The following is a 20,405-nucleotide window of genomic DNA, read 5'->3' on the forward strand; positions in this document are numbered from 1 at the left end:
TATTACTTTTCCATTTTTCCATATATGGGGATTTATGAGGGCTCATTTTTTGTGCAATGACCTGTATTTTTTTTTTAGTACCACATGACTTTTAAGTCGCTTTTGATAATTTTTTTTGGGGAATGTGATGTGACCAAAAAGCATAAATTTTTATTTATTTATTTTTTTATGTTTATGCCATTCACTGTACGGAATCATTAACCTTTTGTTAGTCCAAATATGTTTATTTTTACGCTTTTTGGGGGGGAAATGTGAAAAATGGGCGATGTACAATTCTATTGGGGGAGGAGATTTTTCACATTTTTGTTACTTATTTTCTTTACACTTTTTATGTCCCCATAGGGGACTATTTATAGCAATCATTTGATTGCTAATACTATTCAGTGCTATGCATAGACATATCGTCGATCTTCCGCTCTGGTCTGCTCGATGTCAGACCAGAGCAGAAGACCCCGGGAGAGCGGCGGAGGCCAGTTAGAGGACCTTTTGTCCGCCATTTTCGATGATCATATCCCTGCGGCAGTGCCGCCAGTGATCCGATCATCCAATATAATGCCCGCATTCAGTAATCTGTATTGATCACGACATCTGAGGGGTTAATGGCAGACATCCGCCATTATGGATGATTGTATCCCCGCAGCAGTGCAGTCATCGATCCGATCATCCAATATAATGCCTGCATTGCCGCAGATGCCGTTATCTGTATTGATCATGGCATCTAAGGGGTTAATGGCAGTCTGGTGCCCCCATCATGTACAGGACATACATGTACGTCCTAGTGCGTTAAAGGAAAACTGTTAGTCTATTTACCCACACTACACTGGGTTATAGTGTGGGTGAACAGGAGTCAGTGGAAAACTTTTTTTTTTTTTTTTTTTATCAACTGGTGCCAGAAAGTTAAACAGATTTGTAAATTACTTCTATTAAAAAATCTTAATCCTTCCAGTACTTATTAGCTGCTGAATACTACAGAGGAAAATATTTTCTTTTTGGAACACAGAGCTCTCTGCTGACATCAAGAGCACAGTGCTCTCTGCTGACATCTCTGTCCATTTTAAGAACTGTCCAAGAGTAGGAGAAAATCCCCATAGCAAACATATGCTGCTCTGGACAGTTCCTAAAATGGATAGAGATGTCAGCAGAGAGCACTGCGCTCGTGATGTCAGCAGAGAGCACTGTGTTCCAAAAAGAAAACAATGTCCTCTGTAGTACTCAGCAGCTAATAAGTACTGGAAGGATTAAGATTTTTAAATAGAAGCAATATACAAATTTGTTTTACTTTCTGGCACCATTTGATTTAAAAAAAAAAAGTTTTCCACCCGAGTACCACTTTAAAGCGGTACTCCGGAACTAGACATCTTATCCCCTATCCAAAGGATAGGGGATAAGATGTCTGATCGCAGGGGTCCCACTGCTGGGGACCCCGCGATCTCCCTGCGGCACAAATTTGTCATCAGTCTCATGGTGCGAAGATCGCTCCGTGTCTGATGACTCACAATACAGGGACTGGAGTACCGCGACGTCATGGCTCTGCCCCTCGTGACGTCAATGCAATGCAAGCCTATGGGAGATGGCGTGACGGCCGCAATGCATAGGGAGATCGTGGGGGTCCTCAGCGGAGGGTCCCCCGAGATCATACATCAGTACCCCTTTAAATTTGTCCAGTAGGTCCTGAGATATGTCCCACAGAACATGCTCTTCTGAATTCAGTGAATCACGTGCAGGGGGCGGGGCATCACCGACTCAATTTATATATTCATTGTCTGTGACTCCTGGAGTAAAGAAGCCCCGCCCGCTACACGTGATTCACTGAATTAAGCAGAGGATCTTCTGGGGGACATATCTCAGGACCTACTGGACATATTTAGGTAAGTGACCCCTCGCTGGATACTTGTTCACCCACACTATAACCCATTGTTTTAGGTTTAGTGTGGTGAACAGGCTGACAGTTTTCCTTAGTACCACTGCATCAGGACGTACATTTACGTTCATTATCCCTAAGGGGTTAAAGGAGTACTCTGGTTATTTTTTTTAATCAACTGGTGCCACCTCTGTCCATGTCAGGAACTGTCTGGAGCAGGAGAGGTTCGCTATGGGGATTTGCTCCTGCTCTGGTCATGTCCTGATAGGGACAAAGGTGTCAGCAGAAAGCACTGTTGTCAGACTGAAAAGAACAACTCAACTTCCTCTGGAGCATACAGCAGCTGATAAGTACTGGTTGGGTGAAGATATATTTTCATTTTAATAGAAGTAATTTACAAATATGTTTAACTGTCTGGCACCATTTGATTTAAAAAAATAAATAAAAAATGTTGCTGCTGCTGACCTGCTACTTTACTATCGCCTCCCGTAAATGGTTCAGTCCAGTGCTTGTTTACTGCTTCTAGGTAAGAATTTAACCCTGACTGGTTGATTTTATCTCTATATAAGTGTACTCAATACTATTAAAGAGGATTTTCTATCTGGAGATTGATAGCATACCCACAGGCTATACCATAAAAGTCTGATGGGCGGAAGTATTATTGATCTGATCTACGGTGGTACCTACCAAATAATGTCAGTATTATCTGATCTCGGTAGGACCTACCAAAAGCTGTCAGTTTTACTGATCACACACAATGGTGACCCATGTGCAGACCTCCTTAAATTTGTGTGAGGAGATTATGCACAGTGAGACCACTATTCATATGTAAATCATCCCTGTGGGCAACTCCCTGAATATAGGATTAGTTCCCCCACAGAATGACCCCCATATGAATGTTGTGTCTATCCCGCTATTGGGGGTGGTCATTACTTCCTTGAGACACCATGACCTGCAGTCACCAGTAATTTAATATATGTGATCTTATTAACTGCTTAAATATCTATAATGCAATTCATATCTCTGGGCCTGAATATTTACCCAGAATATTTAACCCCTTAAGGACCGGGGTTTTTTCCGTTTTTGCATTTTCGTTTTTTGCTCCTTGCCTTTAAAAAATCATAACTCTTTCAATTTTGCACCTAAAAATCCATATGATGGCTTATTTTTTGCGCCACCAATTCTACTTTGTAATGATGTCAGTCATTACGGTGAAATCTATGGTGAAACGGGAAAAAAAATCATTGTGCGAGAAAATTGAAAAAAAAAAACTCGCTGTTTTGTAACTTTTGGGGGCTTCCGTTTCTACGTAGTACATTTTTCGGTAAAAATGACACCTTATCTTTATTCTGTAGGTCCATACGATTAAAATGATATCCTACTTACATAGGTTTGATTTTGTCGGACTTCTGGAAAAAATCATAACTACATGCAGGAATATTAATACGTTTCAAATTGTCATCTTCTGACCCCTATAACTTTTTTATTTTTCCGTGTATAGGCCGGTATGAGAGCTCATTTTTTGCGCCGTGATCTGACGTTTTTAACGTTAACATGTTTGCATTGATAGGACTTATTGATCGCTTTTTATTCATTTTTAAATGATATAAAAAGTGACCAAAAATGCACTATTTTGGACTTTGGAATTTTTTTGCGCGCACGCCATTGACCGAGCGGTTTAATTAATGATATATTTTTATAATTCGGACATTTCTGCACGCGGTGATACCATATATGTTTATTTTTATTTACACTGTGTTTTTTTTTCTATTGGAAAAGGGGGGTGATTCAAACTTTTAATAGGGGAGGAGTTAAATGATCTTTATTCACTTTTTTTTTGCAGTGTTATAGGTCCCATAGGGACCTATAACACTGCACACACTAATCTTTTAGATTGATCACTGGTTTCTCATAAGAAACCAGTGATCAACGATTCTGCCGCATGACTGTTCATGCCTGAATCTCAGGCACTGAGCAGTCATTCGGCGATTGGACAGCGAGGAGGCAGGTAGGGGCCCTCCCGCTGTCCTGTCAGCTGTTCTGGATGCCGCGATTAGCCGCGGCTATCCCGAACAGCCCGACTGAGCTAGTCGGGAACTTTCACTTTCACTTTTAGCCGCCCTATATGGCTCCGGATTACTTTCCCCCCCTGACGTTCGGCATGTTCGGACCAACGCTGGCCGGGCAGCGTGGTCCAGAGCGCGCGTTCACATGGATGAGGAGAGGGAGATGCAGGTGGGTGGGGATATTTAAATTTCACGTGCCGCGTGCGCACGACCGCTGTGCTCGCTCTCTGCCTGTTTCCTATACAGGCAGAGAGCAAGTACAGTGCTCGTACGCGCGCGGCGCGCAAAATTTAAATTTCCCTGCCCCCCTGTATCTCCCTCTCCTAATTCATTGCAGCGCACGAGCTGCAGGAGAGAGAGGAGACGGGCAGAAGCGAGTCCCGGCAAGGTTTCAGATGACGTCACGCCTGCCGGGGCCGTCCACTTCCTGCCCTCACCAGAGAGCTCAACTCTGAGCTCCTGCAGCAGTTAAACATAAGGTATTTTTATGGGGATTTGTAGAAATATAAAGACAGGGATAGATGTAGTTAGTGTCAGGGACAGATGGGGAGGGGGAATAGGAAAATTTAATTTAGTGATAGCTACTCTTTAAGGACCAAGCCAATTTTGATCTTAACCCCTTAAGGACCCAGCCCAAATATACCTTAAGGACCCGGCCATTTTTTGAACATCTGACCACTGTTACTTCAAGCATTAATAACTCTGGGATGCTTTTACCTTTCATTCTGATTCCGAGATAGTTTTTTCGTGACATATTCTACTTTATGTTAGTGGTAACATTTTGTCGATACTTGTATCATTTCTTGGTGAAAAATTCCAAAATTTGATGAAAGAATTGAAAATGTTGCATTTTTTTTACTTTGAAGCTCTCTGCTTATAAGGAAAATGGATATTCCAAATAAATTATATATTGATTCATAAATACAATATGTCTACTTTATGATTGCATCATAAAGTTTACATGTTTTTACTTTTGGAAGACATCAGAGGGCTTCAAAGTTCAGCAGCAGTTTTCAAATTTTTCACAAAATTTTCAAAATCGGAATTTTTCAGGGACCGGTTCAGTTTTGAAGGGCCTTCATATTAGAAATACCCCACAAATGACCCAATTATAAAAACTGCACCCCTCAAAGTATTCAAAATGACATTTAGTAAGCTTGTTAACCCTTTAGGTGTTTCACAAGAATAGCAGCAAAGTGAAGGAGAAAATAAAAAATCTTCATTTTTTACACTCGCATGTTCTTGTAGACCCAGTTTTTGAATTTTTACAAGGAGTAATAGTAGAAAAAGCCCCCAAAATTTGTAACCCAATTTCTCTCGAGTAAAGAAATACCTCATATGTGTATGTAAAGTGTTCGGCGGGCGCAGTAGATTGCTCAGAATGGAAGGAGCGACAATGGGATTTTAGAGAGTGAATTTTTCTGAAATGGTTTTTGGGGGCATTTCACATTTAGAAAGCCCCTATGGTGCCAGAACAGCAGAAAACCCCACATGGCATACCATTTTGGAAACAACACCCCTCAAGGCACAAAAAAAGGGGTCCAGTTAGCCTTAAACCCCACAGGTGTTTGACAACTTTTCGTTAAAATCGGATGTGTAAATGGGAAAAAAAATTCACACTAAAGTGCAGTTTTTACCCCAAATTTACCATTTTTACAAAAGGTAATGGGAGAAAATGCCCCTCCCCCCCAAATTTGTAACCTCTTTGTAATCTCTTCTGAGTAGGGAAATACCCCATGTTAGGACATAAAATGCTTTACGGGCGAACTACAATGCTCAGAAGAGAAGGAGTCACATTTGGCTTTTTGAAAGCAACTTTAGCTGAAATGTTTTTTTGGGGGCATTTCGCATTTAGGAAGCCCCTGTGGTGCCAGAACAGCAAAAAATACCCACATGGCATACTATTTTGGAAACTACACCCCTCAAGGAACGTAACAAGGGGTCCATTGAGCTTTAACACCCCACAGGTGTTTGACGACTTTTCGTTAAAGTTGGATGTGTAAATAAGAAAACATTTTTTTTTTTACAAAAATGCAGTTTTTCCCCTAAATTTTACATTTTTTCAAGCGGTAATAGGAGAAAATTACCCCCTAAAATTGTAACCCCATTTCTTCTGAGTATGGAAATACCCCATGTTAGGATGTAAAATGCTCTGCTGGCGAACTACAATGCTCAGAAGAGGAGGAGCGCCATTGAGCTTTTGGAAAGAGAATTCTTTTGGAATGGTAGACAGGGGTCATGTGCGTTTACAAAGCCCCCCGTGGTGCCAGAACAGTGGACCCCCCCATATGTGACCCCATTTTGGAAACTACACCCCTCAAAGAATTTAATAAGGGGTGCAGTGAGTATTTACACCCCACTGGCGTTTGACAGATCTTTGGAACAGTGGGCTGTGCAAATGAAAAATTAAATTTTTCATTTTTACGGACCACTGTTCCAAAAATCTGTCAGACACCTGTGGGGCGTAAATGCTCTCTGTACCCCTTATTAAATTATGTGAGGGGTGTAGTGTCCAAAATGGGGTCAGATGTGTCGGGGGTCCATTGTTCTGGCACTATGGGGGCTTTGTAAACACATGTGGCCTTCAATTCCGGACAAATTTTGTCTTCAAAATCCCAATTGTGCTCCTTCTCTTCTGAGCATTGTAGTTCGCCCGGAGAGCTCTTTAAATTCACATATGGGGTATGTTCTTACTCAGAAGAGATGGGGTTACAAATATGAGGGGGCCTTTTCTTATTTTCTCTTGTGAAAATGAAAAATTTGGGTAACACCAGCATTTTTGTGAAACCTTTTTTTTTTCATTTTCCCATCCAACTTTAATGAAAATTCGTCAAACACCTGTGGGGTGTTAAGGCTCACTATACCCTTTGTCACGTTCATGAGGGGTGTAGTTTCCAAAATGGGGTCACATGTGGGTATTTATTTTTTTGCGTTTGTCAGAACCGCTGTAAAATCAGCCACCCCTGTGCAAATCACCAATTTAGGCCTCAAATGTACATTGTGCGCTCTCATTCCTGAGCCTTGTTGTGCATCCGCAGAGCATTTTACGCTTACATATGGGGTATTTCCGTACTCAGGAGAAATTGTGTTACAAATTTTGGGGGTCTTTTTTTCCTTTAACCGCTTGTGAAAATAAAAAGTATGGGGCAACACCAGCATATTAGTGTAAATTATTTTTTCTTTTTTTACACTAACAGGCTGGTGTAGCCCCCAACTTTTCCTTTTCACAAGCGGTAAAAGGAAAAAAAGACCACCAACATTTGTAGTTAAATTTCTCCCGAGTACGGAAATACCCCATGTGTGTACCTAAACTGTTTCCTTGAAATATGACAGGGCTACGAAGTGAGAGAGCGCCAATGCGCATTTGAGGACTAAATTAGGGATTGCATAGGGGTGGACATAGGGGTATTCTACACCAGTGATTCCCAAAAAGGGTGCCTCCAGCTGTTTCTAAACTCCCAGCAAGCCTGGACAGTCAGTGGCTGTCCAGAAAGGCTGGGAGTTGTTGTTTTGCAACAGTTGGATGCTCCGTTTTGGAAACACTGCCGTACAAGACGTTTTTTTTGGGGGGGGCAGTGTAAGGGGGTGTATATGTAGTGTTTTACCCTTTATTATGTGTTAGTGTAGTGTAGTGCAGTGTTTTTACGGTACATTCGCACTGGCGTGTTACGATGAGTTTCCCGCTAGGAGTTTGCGCTGCGGCGAAAAATTTGCCGCAACCCAAACTTCAAGCAGGAAATTTACTGTAAACCTGCCAGTGTGAATGTACCCTGTACATTCACATGGGGGGGGGGGGCAAACCTCCAGCTGTTTCAAAACTACAACTCCCAGCATGTACTGACAGATCATGCATCCTGGGAGTTGTACTTTTGCAACAGCTGGAGGCACACTGGTTGGAAAACCTTCAGTTAGGTTCTGTTACCTAACTCAGTATTTTCCAACCAGTGTGCCTCCAGCTGTTGCAAAACTACAACTCCCAGCATGTACTAATCACCGAAGGGCATGCTGGGAGATGTAATTATGCAACAGTTGGAGGTACCCAACAAAAACTCCCAGCATGCCGAGACAGCTGTTTGCTATCTTGGCATGCTGGGATTTGCAGTTTTACAACATCTGGAGGGCTACCGTTTTTAGACCAGTGCACAGTGATCTCCAAACTGTGGACCTCCAGATGTTGCAAAACTACAACTCCCAGCATGCCCAGATAACAAACAGCTATGTGGGCATGCTAGGAGTTGTAGTTTTGCAAGATCTGGAGGGACATAGTTTAGAGACCACTGTATAGTGGTCTCAAACTGCAGCCCTCCAGCTGTTGCAAAACTACAACTCCCAGCATGCCCAAACAGCTGTCTGGGCATGCTGGGAGTTGTAGTTTTGCAACATCTGGAGGGCTACAGTTTAGAGACCACTATACAGTGGTCTTTAAACTATGTCCCTCCAGATCTTGCAAAACTACAACTCCTAGCATGCCCACATAGCTGTTTGTTGTCTGGGCATGCTGAGAGTTGTAGTTTTGCAACATCTGGAGGTCCACAGTTTGGAGATCACTGTGCACTGGTCTAAAAATGGTAGCCCTCCAGATGTTGCAAAACTGCAAATCCCAGCATGCCAAGACAGCAAACAGCTGTCTCAGCATGCTGGGAGTTGTTGTTGGGTACCTCCAACTGTTGCAAAACTACATCTCCCAGCATGCCCTTCGGTGATGCCCGCGTGCATGATCCCGGGCATCCCCAGCTGCGGGACTCCCGCGATCAGGCATCTTATTCCCTATCCTTTGCATAGGGGATAAGATATGTAAGCACTGGAGTACCCCTTTTAAGCTTCAATTGTTTTTGAATGTTTAAAATTAGGAATACCGGATCATGAGATTGTGTTACTACTATTGTAGTAGTGGACAGGAAGGCTGTAGGGGCGGAGGAGGCCTGAACTGAGCATAGCGATTTATTTGTAACTGTGCTCAAAAGATGCAATCTAGTAAAGTTTCCAAGGCCGCCATGTCATATTCCTTGTACATTAACAATCTATTGTGGAATTTCCTTTTTTGTTAACTTTTCATTTGTCTTTATATGTGTTATTTCAATGTTCTTTCGCAAGGGAGGGACTAAAAGCATGACAACTGTTTTGATTATCTTATACCAGAATTTTATAACAGGTGATATATATTCTTCCGTCAGAAAATCGTCAGCAAAAGGGCAGTTACAAAATCCTATACGGCCGTTATAAAATCCCATTATAGTCTGTGGGATTTTTCTGATAGCCATTTTAACACGTTATAGCCAGTTATTAATAACAGCCATTATTTGTGACGGAAGATAGTAAAGGGAGGAATAGTTCATGAACTATTTCTCCCATTGCTATCTTACATCATAAAATAACGGGTTAAAACGGCTATTAGAAAAATCTCACAGACTATAATGGGATTTTCCAATGGCCGTATAGGACTAGGTAACTACTGATTTAATGCCGATTTTCTGAGTAATTATGTAGTGTGAAAGGGGCCTTAAAGCTTCAATTGTTTTTGAATAGTTCATGAACGATTTCTCCCGTTACTATCTTCCGTCACAAATAATTGCCGTTATTAATAACGGGCTATAACGTGTTAAAACGGCTATTAGAAAAATCCCACAGACTATAATGGGATTTTCTAACGGCCGTACAAGATTTTGTAACTGCCGTTTTGCTGACGATTTTCTGACGGAACTTCGGAAACGGAATAATTATGTACAGCGGTCCCTCAACATACGATAGTAATTCGTTCCTAACGAGCCATCGTTTGTCGAATCCATTGTATGTTGAGGGATTCGTGCAATGTAAAGTATAGGAAGCTGTACTCACCTGTCCCCGCCGTTCAAGATGGTGTTCCCGGGCCTCAAGTGGGCTCTCCGCTGTCTTCACCGGTCCTCCGCTATCTTCTCCGGTCCTCTGCTGTCTTCTCTGGTCCTCTGCTGTCTTCTCCGGTCCTCTGCTTTCTTCCGCAAGGCCTTACTGGGCCTGCATAGCGACGTCATTACACCTCTGCGTATGCCATTCCTATTGGATGACGTGTGCAGCGGCGTATTGACGTCATCGGAGTTGGCCGAGAAGACACCGGAAGACCAGCGCTGGAGCCGGAGGGCACCCCGTAGCATCGTGGAGGGGTAAGTAATACTTACCGAACCACCCGGGGAACATTAAGCTGCTATCCGGCAGCAGCTTAAGTATTTGGCGCTGCCGGATAGCACTTAATGCAATGGCCCCGACATAAAAAAGCATCGTATGTCGATGCTGATATCGACATGCGATGGCCTTTGAGAGGCCTTCGTATGTCGATTTCATCATATGTCGGGGCCATTGTAGGTCAGGGGGGTCACTGTCTTGTGAAAGGGGCCTAAGAATATATCAACTGTTATAAAATTCTGGCACAAGGTAATCAAAACAGTTGTCATGCTTTTAGTCACTCTCTTAAGAAAGAACATTGAAATAACACATATAAAGACAAATAAAAAGTTAACAAAAAAGGAAATTCCACAATAGATTGTTAATATACAAGGAATATGACATGGCGGCCTTGGAAACTTTACTAGATTACATCTTTTGAGCACAGTTACAAATAAATCGCTATGCTCAGTTCAGGCCTCCTCCGCCCCTACAGCCTTCCTGTCCATCTCCAAAATTGGTGCATTTTTAACTATTTGCTTCTTTTATCACAAATAGTAGTAACATGAAAGTTTCCATTGCCCACAATCTCATAATCCGATATTCCTAATTTTAAACATTCAAAAACAATAGAAGTTTTAAAGGGGTACTCCGGTGCTTACATATCTTATCCCCTATGCAAAGGATAGGGGATAAGATGCCTTATCGCGGGAGTCCCGCAGCTGGGGACGCCCGGGATCATGCACGCGGCACCCAGTTTGTAATCAGTCCCCGTAGCGTGTTCGCTCCGGGTCTGATTACGGTCGACCGCAGGGCCGGCGGCGTGTGAAAACACGCCCCCGTGTGACGTCACGCTCCGCCTCTCAATGCAAGCCTACGGGAGGGGGCTTGATAGCTATCATGCCCCCTCCCGTAGGTTTGCATTGAGGGGCGGAGCGTGACGTCACACGGGGGCGTGACGTCACATGCCGCTGGCCATGCGAGCACGCTCCGGGGACTGATTAAAAAGGGGGTGCTGCGTGCATGATCCCGGGCGTCCCCAGCTGCGGGACTCCCGTGATCAGGCATCTTATCCCCTATCCTTTGGATAGGGGATAAGATGTGTAAGCACCGGAGTACCCCTTTAAGAATATATATCACCTATGTTATAACATTCTGGAACAAGACAATCAAAAACAGTAGTCATGCTTTTACTTAGTCACTCCCTTGTAAAAGAACATTTACATAACACATGTAAAGAAATTAAAACATTTAAAAAGTTAACAAAAAAAGAAAACTCCACAAAAGATTGTTAATTTACAAGGAAAATGACATAGCGGCCTTGGAAACTTTACTAGATTACTCATTTTGAGCACAAATACATATAAATTGCTATGCTCAGTTCAGTCCTCCTCCCCTACAGAATTCCTGTCCATCCCGAAATTGGTGCATTTTTAACTATTTGCTTCTTTTATCACAAATAGTAGTAACATGAAAGTTTCCATTGCCCACAATCTCCTAATCTGGTATTCCTAAATTTAAACATTCAAAAACAATTGAAGCTTTAAGGCCCCTTTCACACTACATAATTACTCAGAAAATCGGCATTAAAACGGTAGTTACCTAGTCCTATACAGCCTATGGAAAATCCCATTATAGTCTGTGAGATTTTTCTAATAGCCGTTTTAACCCGTTATTTTATGATGGAAGATAGAAATGGGAGAAATAGTTCTTGAACTATTTCTCCCGTTACTATCTTCCGTCACAAATAATGGCCGTTATTAATAACGGGCTATAACATGTTAAAACGGCTATTAGAAAATTCCCACAGACTATAATGGGATTTTCTAACGGCCGTATAGGATTTTGTAACTGCCCTTTTGCTGACGATTTTCTGAAGGAACTTCGAAAACGGAGTAATTATGTATTGTGAAAGGGGCCTAAGAATATATATCACCTGTTATAAAATTCTGGTATAAGATAATCAAAACAGTTGTCATGCTTTTAGTCACTCCCTTGCGAAAGAACATTGAAATAACACATATAAAGACAAATGAAAAGTTAACAAAAAAGGAAATTCCACAACAGATTGTTAATATACAAGGAATAGGACATGGCGGCCTTGGAAACTTCACTAGATTACACATTTTGAGCACAGTTACAAATAAATCGCTATGCTCAGTTCAGGCCTCCTCCGCCCCTACAGCCTTCCTTACCATCTCCAAAATTGGTGCATTTTTAACTATTTGCTTCTTTTATCACAAATAGTAGTAACATGAAAATTTCCATTGTCCACAATCTCATAATCCGGTATTCCTAATTTTAAACATTCAAAAACAATTAAAACTTTAAAGGGGTACTCCGGTGCTTACATATCTTATCCCCTATGCAAAGGATAGGGGATAAGATGCCTGATCGCGGGAGTCCCGCAGCTGGGGACGCCCGGGATCATGCACGCGGCACCCAGTTTGTAATCAGTCCCTGGTGCGTGTTCGCTCCGGGTATGATTACGGTCGACCGCAGGGTCGGCGGCGTGTGACATCACGCCCCCGTGTGACGTCATGCTCCGTCTCAATGCAAGCCAACGGGAGGGGGCTTGATAGCTATCATGCCCCCTCCCGTAGGTTTGCATTGAGGGGCGGAGCGTGACGTCACACGGGGGCGGGGGCGTCACGTCACATGCCGCTGGCCCTGCGAGCACGCTCCGGGGACTGATTAAAAAGGGGTGCCGCGTGCATGATCCCGGGCGTCCCCAGCTGCGGGACTCCCGCGATCAGGCATCTTATCCCCTATCCTTTGGATAGGGGATAAGATGTGTAAGCACCGGAGTACCCCTTTAAGAATATATATCACCTATGTTATAACATTTTGGAACAAGACAATCAAAAACAGTAGTCATGCTTTTACTTAGTCACTCCCTTGTAAAAGAACGTTTACATAACACATGTAAAGTAATAAAAATATGTAAAAAGTTAACAAAAAAAGAAAACTCCACAAAAGATTGTTAATTTACAAGGAATATTACATGGCGGCCTTGGAAACTTTACTAGATTTCACATTTTGAGCACAAATACATATAAATTGCTATGCTCAGTTCAGTCCTCCTCCCCTACAGAATTCCTGTCCATCTCCAAAATTGGTGCATTTTTAACTATTTGCTTCTTTTATCACAAATAGTAGAAACATGAAAATTTCCATTGCCCACAATCTCATAATCTGGTATTCCTAAATTTAAACATTCGAAAACAATTGAAGCTTTAAGGCCCCTTTCACACTACATAATTACTCGGAAAATCGGCATTAAAACGGTAGTTACCTAGTCCTATACGGCCGTTGGAAAGCCCCATTATAGTCTGTGAGATTTTTCTAATAGCCGTTTTAACCCGTTATTTTATGATGGAAGATAGTAATGGGAGAAATAGTTCATGAACTATTTCTCCCGTTACTATCTTCCATCACAAATAATGGTCGTTATTAATAACGGGCTATAACGTGTTAAAACGGCTATTAGAAAAATCCCACAGACTATACTGGGTTTTTCTTACGGCCGTATAGGATTTTGTATCTGCCCTTTTGCTGACAATTTTCTGAAGGAGCTTCGAAAACGGAGTAATTATGTATTGTGAAAGGGGCCTAAGAATATTTATCACCTGTTATAAAATTCTGGTATAAGATAATCAAAACAGTTGTCATGCTTTTAGTCACTCCCTTGCGAAAGAACATTGAAATAACACATATAAAGACAAATGTAAAGTTAACAAAAAAGGAAATTCCACAATAGATTGTTAATATACAAGGAATATGACATGGCGGCCTTGGAAACTTCACTAGATTACATATTTTGAGCACAGTTACAAATAAATCGCTATGCTCAGTTCAGGCCTCCTCCGCCCCTACAGCCTTCCTGTCCATCTCCAAAATTGGTGCATTTTTAACTATTTGCTTCTTTTATCACAAATAGTAGTAACATGAAAATTTCCATTGTCCACAATCTCATAATCCGGTATACCTAACTTTAAACTTTCAAAAACAATTGAAGCTTTAAAGGGGTACTCCGGTGCTTACATATCTTATCCCCTATGCAAAGGATAGGGGATAAGATGCCTGATCGCGGGAGTCCCGCAGCTGGGGACGCCCGGGATCATGCACGCGGCACCCAGTTTGTAATCAGTCCCCAGTGCGTGTTCGCTCCGGGTCTGATTACGGTCGACCGCAGGGCCGGCGGCGTGTGACATCACGCCCCCGTGTGACGTCACGCTCCACCTCAATGCAAGCCTACGGGAGGGGGCGTGATAGCTATCATGCCCCCTCCCGTAGGTTTGCATTGAGGGGCGGAGTGTGACGTCACACAGGGGCAGGGGGGGTGACGTCACATGCCGCTGGCCCTGCGAGCACGCTCCGGGGACTGATTAAAAAGGGGGTGCCGCGTGCATGATCTTGGGCGTCCCCAGCTGCGGGACTCCCGCGATCAGGCATCTTATCCCCTATCCTTTGGATAGGGGATAAGATGTGTAAGCACCGGAGTACCCCTTTAAGAATATATATCACCTATGTTATAACATTTTGGAACAAGACAATCAAAAACAGTAGTCATGCTTTTACTTAGTCACTCCCTTGTAAAAGAACATTTACATAACACATGTAAAGAAATGTAAAAATTTATAAAGTTAACAAAAAAAGAAAACTCCACAAAAGATTGTTAATTTACAAGGAATATGACATGGCGGCCTTGGAAACTTTACTAGATTACATCTTTTGAGCACAGTTGCAAATAAATCGCTATGCTCAGTTCAGGCCTCCTCCGCCCCTACAGCCTTCCTGTCCATCTCCAAAATTGGTGCATTTTTAACTATTTGCTTCTTTTATCACAAATAGTAGTAACATGAAAGTTTCCATTGCCCACAATCTCATGATCCGGTATTCCTAATTTTAACCTCTTCAGGACATAGGGCGTATGGATACGCCCTGCATTCCTAGTCCTTAAGGACCGAGGGCGTATCCATACGCCCGTGGGAAATCCGGCCCCCACTTCTAGCTGGTTGGGGACCGGAGCCGGATGCCTGCTGAAATCGTTCAGCAGGCATCTCGGCATATCGCCCAGGGGGCTCATTACGTCCCCGCATGTCGGCGATCGCAGCACATCACTTATCAATTCAGATGAGCGATGCACTGCGATTCCGTTCCCCGCCGCTCGCCGGGTGGGGATCGGAGCCGGATGTCTGCTGATTTCTATCAGCAGACATCCCGGCAGTGTGCCGGAGGAGGTCCGGAGGACCTCCTATACCGACGATCGCTGCAGGACACCGGTAACTACTAACCGGCGTTCTGCAGCGGTTCCGGGTCCTCAGGGTCACGTGTGACCCTGTGACCCGGATATAGATGGTGACTGGTGGTGTAGTATACACCACCAATCACCATCCTTGCTGTACTGGGGGCTGGCATTGTGGCCACCCCCCTCAGTACAGTTGTGATTGGGTGGCCAAAGTGGCCACACCAATCACAATGTAATGGGAGGGGATGGTGGGGGCTAGGAGCACGTTGCTCCGTTCTGCCCGCCATTCCACTCAGATCTGGTGTGCAGGACGGAGCCCCGTGCTGCCCACCATCCCCTCAGTAAAAAAAAGTGCCCCTTGCCCCCTTTCTGTGGCCCCTTGGCACAGAAATCCCCAGGGATAGCTTTAGATTTAGGTAGGGACAGGTTTTTCCCGGCGTACCTCAGTGGGTGTCCGTGGGTCCGTAGCACCTTTAGCTGCGTGACCCCGGCCCTGCTGGGTCGCTGCGGTCTGCCACCAGCCTTTTTTGGGGGGCGCAGATCTTTTTTTTCGGGACCCGCCGCTGATCAGTCCCGTAGTACTGATCAGCGTTATTTTTGTGGTGTCGGCGCTTTTTTACGCGTTTTCTAGCGCTTTTTTTGCACCCATAGGCGGTCCCTGCCAACAGTAGCAGGCGTGTACTGTGTGACCAGAACTTACCTGTGTGTGCGGCGTGCCTCACCGCTGTCAGTGATCTATCACTGATCAGCGTTTTTTTTTGTGGTAAAGGCACTTTTTTCGGTTAACGCATATTATTTTTTTTGCACCATAGGCGGTCCGTGCCACCAGTAGCAGGCGTGTACTGTGTGGACAGACCGTACCTGTGTGTGCAGCCTGTCCCACCGCTGTCGGTGATTTATCACTGATCAGCGTTTGTTTTTTTGGTTCAGGCAGGTGCATTTTTTTGGGGTTAAGCGTTTTTTTATTTTATTTTTCGGGTTTTTTGTGTGGGGGTCTGTGTACAAGCCACTAGCCACTGTTCTGGGCTGAGTGGCCGGACCCCCCTCTGACTTCTGCGCCCCCTGCCGCCACAAGCGCTAATCAGTTCGCACACCACTGATTGGATAAACGCTTATTTTTTTGGTGCAGGTTTTTTTTTGCGCTAGAAGTCCCCCTTTTTTTTTTTAAAGTCCCCTTTTTATTTTATATTTTTTTCTGTTAGGGTGGGTTAGTTTAGTTAGGTTAGGTTAGGCTAGGCTAGGGCGGGTTAGGGCTGGTTAGGGAGATAGTATCGCACCACACCACACGCAGCACACACACCAATAAAGTTTCCCCCCCCCACACACACACACACACACACACCCGTATCCCCATTAGAGTAGGAAAATGGCCCGCAGAGCGTTTTCGGCGGAGGAGGCATAATGCCATAATTGCCTCCGACACCGAGACCGGCTCAGAGGACGATGAAGACCCCACCTTCCTTATTTCATCGTCCTCCTTATCATCTAGTCCAGATGATGAGCCACCAAGGCGGCGGAGACGCTGCCGTTCGGTGCCGCAAACCTCCTTTGCCCTTGACCCTGTGCCCCATGCTAGTATGAGTCCCCCTGGCGCTCATACTAGTGAAGCCCCCCTGCCAAGGTCACTGGTCCCTCGTACCGGAGAACTTGACTGGGCTGAGCCAGCGGACCACGAGCCCGTGATTCCTGAGTTTGTTGGCGACTCAGGAATCAAGATTAACATCGCCGGGTTCACTGAAAAGGACTTTTTCGGTAATTTTTTCAGTGACGACTTTGTTAATCTAATGGTTATACAGACAAATCTGTACGCCCAACAGTTCGTCGCCGCTAACCCGGGCTCACTTTTAGCTAGACCTGGCGGCTAGACTCTAGTCGATGCAGCCAAAATGAGGACCTTTTGGGGCCTCGTGCTGCATATGGGTCTAGTTAAAAAACCCAGTGTCAGGCAATATTGGAGTGGGGACGTCTTTTACCAGACACCCCTCTACAGTATGGCCATGGCACGTTCCCGGTTCGAGGCCATTCGGAGATGTTTGCATTCGGAGATGTTTCGATTTTGGGAGGCCTATGTCCCTGGAAGGGAGGTCGCTATTGATGAGTCGCTCATCAGCTTTAAGGGAAGACTCAGCTTCCGGCAATACATCTCTACCAAGCGAGCGCGGTATGGCGTGAAGATGTATAAACTTTGCGAGAGTACCTCCGGGTACACTTACAAGTTTATGGTGTATGAGGGACGAGATTCCCGCATTGAACCCCCAGATTGTTCCCCCACTCTGGATGTTAGCGGGAAAATCATTTGGGGCCTTTTGCACCCATTGCTAGATAAAGGTTACCACCTTTACGTGGATAACTTTTATACTAGTATCCCTCTCTTCACATCCCTCGCCGCCAGATCCACGATCGCTTGTGGGACAGTCCGGAAGAATCAAAGAGGCCTTCCTTCCTATCCCCTGCAAACTCCTATCCCCCGGGGTGAGTCCCGTGCCTTTTTCCATGAGAACCTGTTGTTGGTCCGGTATAAGGACAAGAGGGATGTCCTTATGCTCACCACAATTCATGGGAATGGCAGCACCCCTGTCCCTGTGCAAGGTACCATGGGACCGGTCCACAAGCCCGATTGTATTCTGGACTACAATCGGTATATGGGGGGGAGTTGATCGTTTAAACATTTTAAACATTCAAAAACAATTGAAGCTTTAAAGGGGTTCTCCGGTGCTTACATATCTTATACCTATGCAAAGGATAGTAGAACCAAGCAAAAAGGTGCAGCACTCCAATTCCGGTAGAAAAAGATTTGTGTATTTATTCACCACATCTCAAAAATACAGCAACGTTTCAGCTCAACAATAGAGCCTTTCTCAAGCTTAGTGACAACTGCTAGGTAGGGGGTTTTTATACCCAATCAAGTGTGTATAATCAACATACAATTAAAACAATCCAAAGTGTGCAATTCGTAATCAATACAGTGCAGTAGATTAATAAGTGCTCATACATGGAGTACTATTACAGTACATAAAGTGCTGGATGATTAAAAACATATACATAAATAAGAAATGCTTGAAACTGTAGACTCATAGTTAATAACATAATTATTGGTATGTAAAACACCTGTAGTGAACATGATTATATAATATAATCGCATGGAAGAACTCACCCGCTCTGTGTGTCTAATGGCGCTGACGGCTTGTGGTATTCGGCTGTGCGCGTGCGCCAACCTTCTGATGCGGTCGGCTCGTACTGACTCGCCGGACGCATGCGTCAGAAACCAAAACAAACAAGTCATGTGATAAAGCACATGACTTGTATGTCAGCTGACCCGTTGCCACGGATACCTCCGACGCAACAAGCTGTCGTAGGTGTCCGAAACGGGAAATGTATAATGAGTACATAGAATAACATGTGGTGGATGTGACATTATTGGTGTAAAACATCACTAGTGCGTAATATTAACCAATTAGTACTAGAACATAGCAAGTACTAGATAGTGCTTGATATAACACCTGTGCATAAGTACTCAAAATTAAACACATAAACATTCTGTGAACATACATTGTAATATTATTATGTGTAATTATATAAGGATTCAATTGAATCTAGAGTGTGTTCCACCCATATAGAGGGTCATAGAGGAAGAGGACACCAGGGGATGGTCAGGGATTCTCTGGGTCAAAACGGATAAAAAATAATAAAAATATAAAAAATAAAATAAAAGTGTAATAAATAAAGAAGATGTAATAAATATAAAAGAATATAGAGAAAAAATAAAGAAATAAATATAAATAAAATCCATCATCAAGTAAAAAAATTTTTTTAAAAAACAAATTAAATAAAGAAACAAATAATTAAATAGGGTACAAGTTGTGGTCACATGATCTCCAACTGAAGGCAAAGGGACTGGTGTGTGTGTCACTTAACTCCCTGGTTTGTAGGGTACTGGTTGAGCCACCTAACAAGAAGCCCCACCAACACCACCAGAAGTCTCTCCGGGACAGAGGGAACAGAAGACCCCTACCTCCAGAGAAACTCCATCTACAGCCAAAACGGGAGTGTGCCCGCTATTTCAGCAGCACCTGCTAGGACACATATAACACACCATCCCTCATGCATGCCAACCTGTTCTAGGGTAGACCACCAAGATATAGTAGATAAAGGAATAAAGAAATATAATAAAAAATAAAAAAATATAGAAATATTAAAATAAAAAAATATAAAAAATAAAAAATAGAAATAAACAATATGAAAAAAATCAAACAAATATATTTAAACCAAACAAATATGTTTGACCCAGGTACCTGCACCAACCACAGGTCTGACCTATACCTATGACCACCCGTGGATGTCTACTTATAAGAAAGATATAATCAATCCATTTCAAAATCTAAATATAGTGCCACAACCACCATAGTTAATGTACTGTTTTTATTGGAATAGATGGAGCAGAATAAGCAAATACAACTATTCAGAGCGTGTGATGTTCTTCCAGCGTCTTGTTCAAGTATTGTAACAATCTGAAAACATAAACAAATAAATAAGTATTAATAAAGGCACAGCAATAGTCACATAAAATGCCTAGAATAGAGGTAAACATGATCATGAGCTTTCGAGACACGCAAAAATTTCCTATATAGTGTTAAACTCAGCGTTCATACCATGTGGACGTAAAGAATTTAACCTGTGTATCCACCAAAGCTCCTTCTTTCTAAATAAAGCCAGTCTGTCGCCGCCCCGACTGGGGATGGGGACATGATCAATGGCCATAAAGCGAAGATCTTTCTCATCATGTTGCATCTCGCTAAAGTGTTTAGATACCGGTAGGTCCATTTTCTTACGTCTAATGCAGTACCTATGATTGTTAATCCTCGTTTTGAGGCTCCAAGTGGTTTGTCCGACATACAAAAGTTGACATGGACACATTAGTACATAAATGACCCATGTGGAGTCACACGTCAAAAAGTGTCTAAGTGTGTAAATATAATCTGTTTGGGGATGTTTGAAATTAGAGCCCTTCATCATTTGTGTACAATTTATGCATGAAAGACAGGGGTATGAACCCAGCCTCCTACTGGTAAGGAATGTTTGTCCCCCCGTCTTC

This window comes from Hyla sarda, chromosome 2 (assembly GCF_029499605.1).
Source record: "Hyla sarda isolate aHylSar1 chromosome 2, aHylSar1.hap1, whole genome shotgun sequence".
In the NCBI taxonomy this organism is placed as follows: domain Eukaryota; kingdom Metazoa; phylum Chordata; class Amphibia; order Anura; family Hylidae; genus Hyla; species Hyla sarda.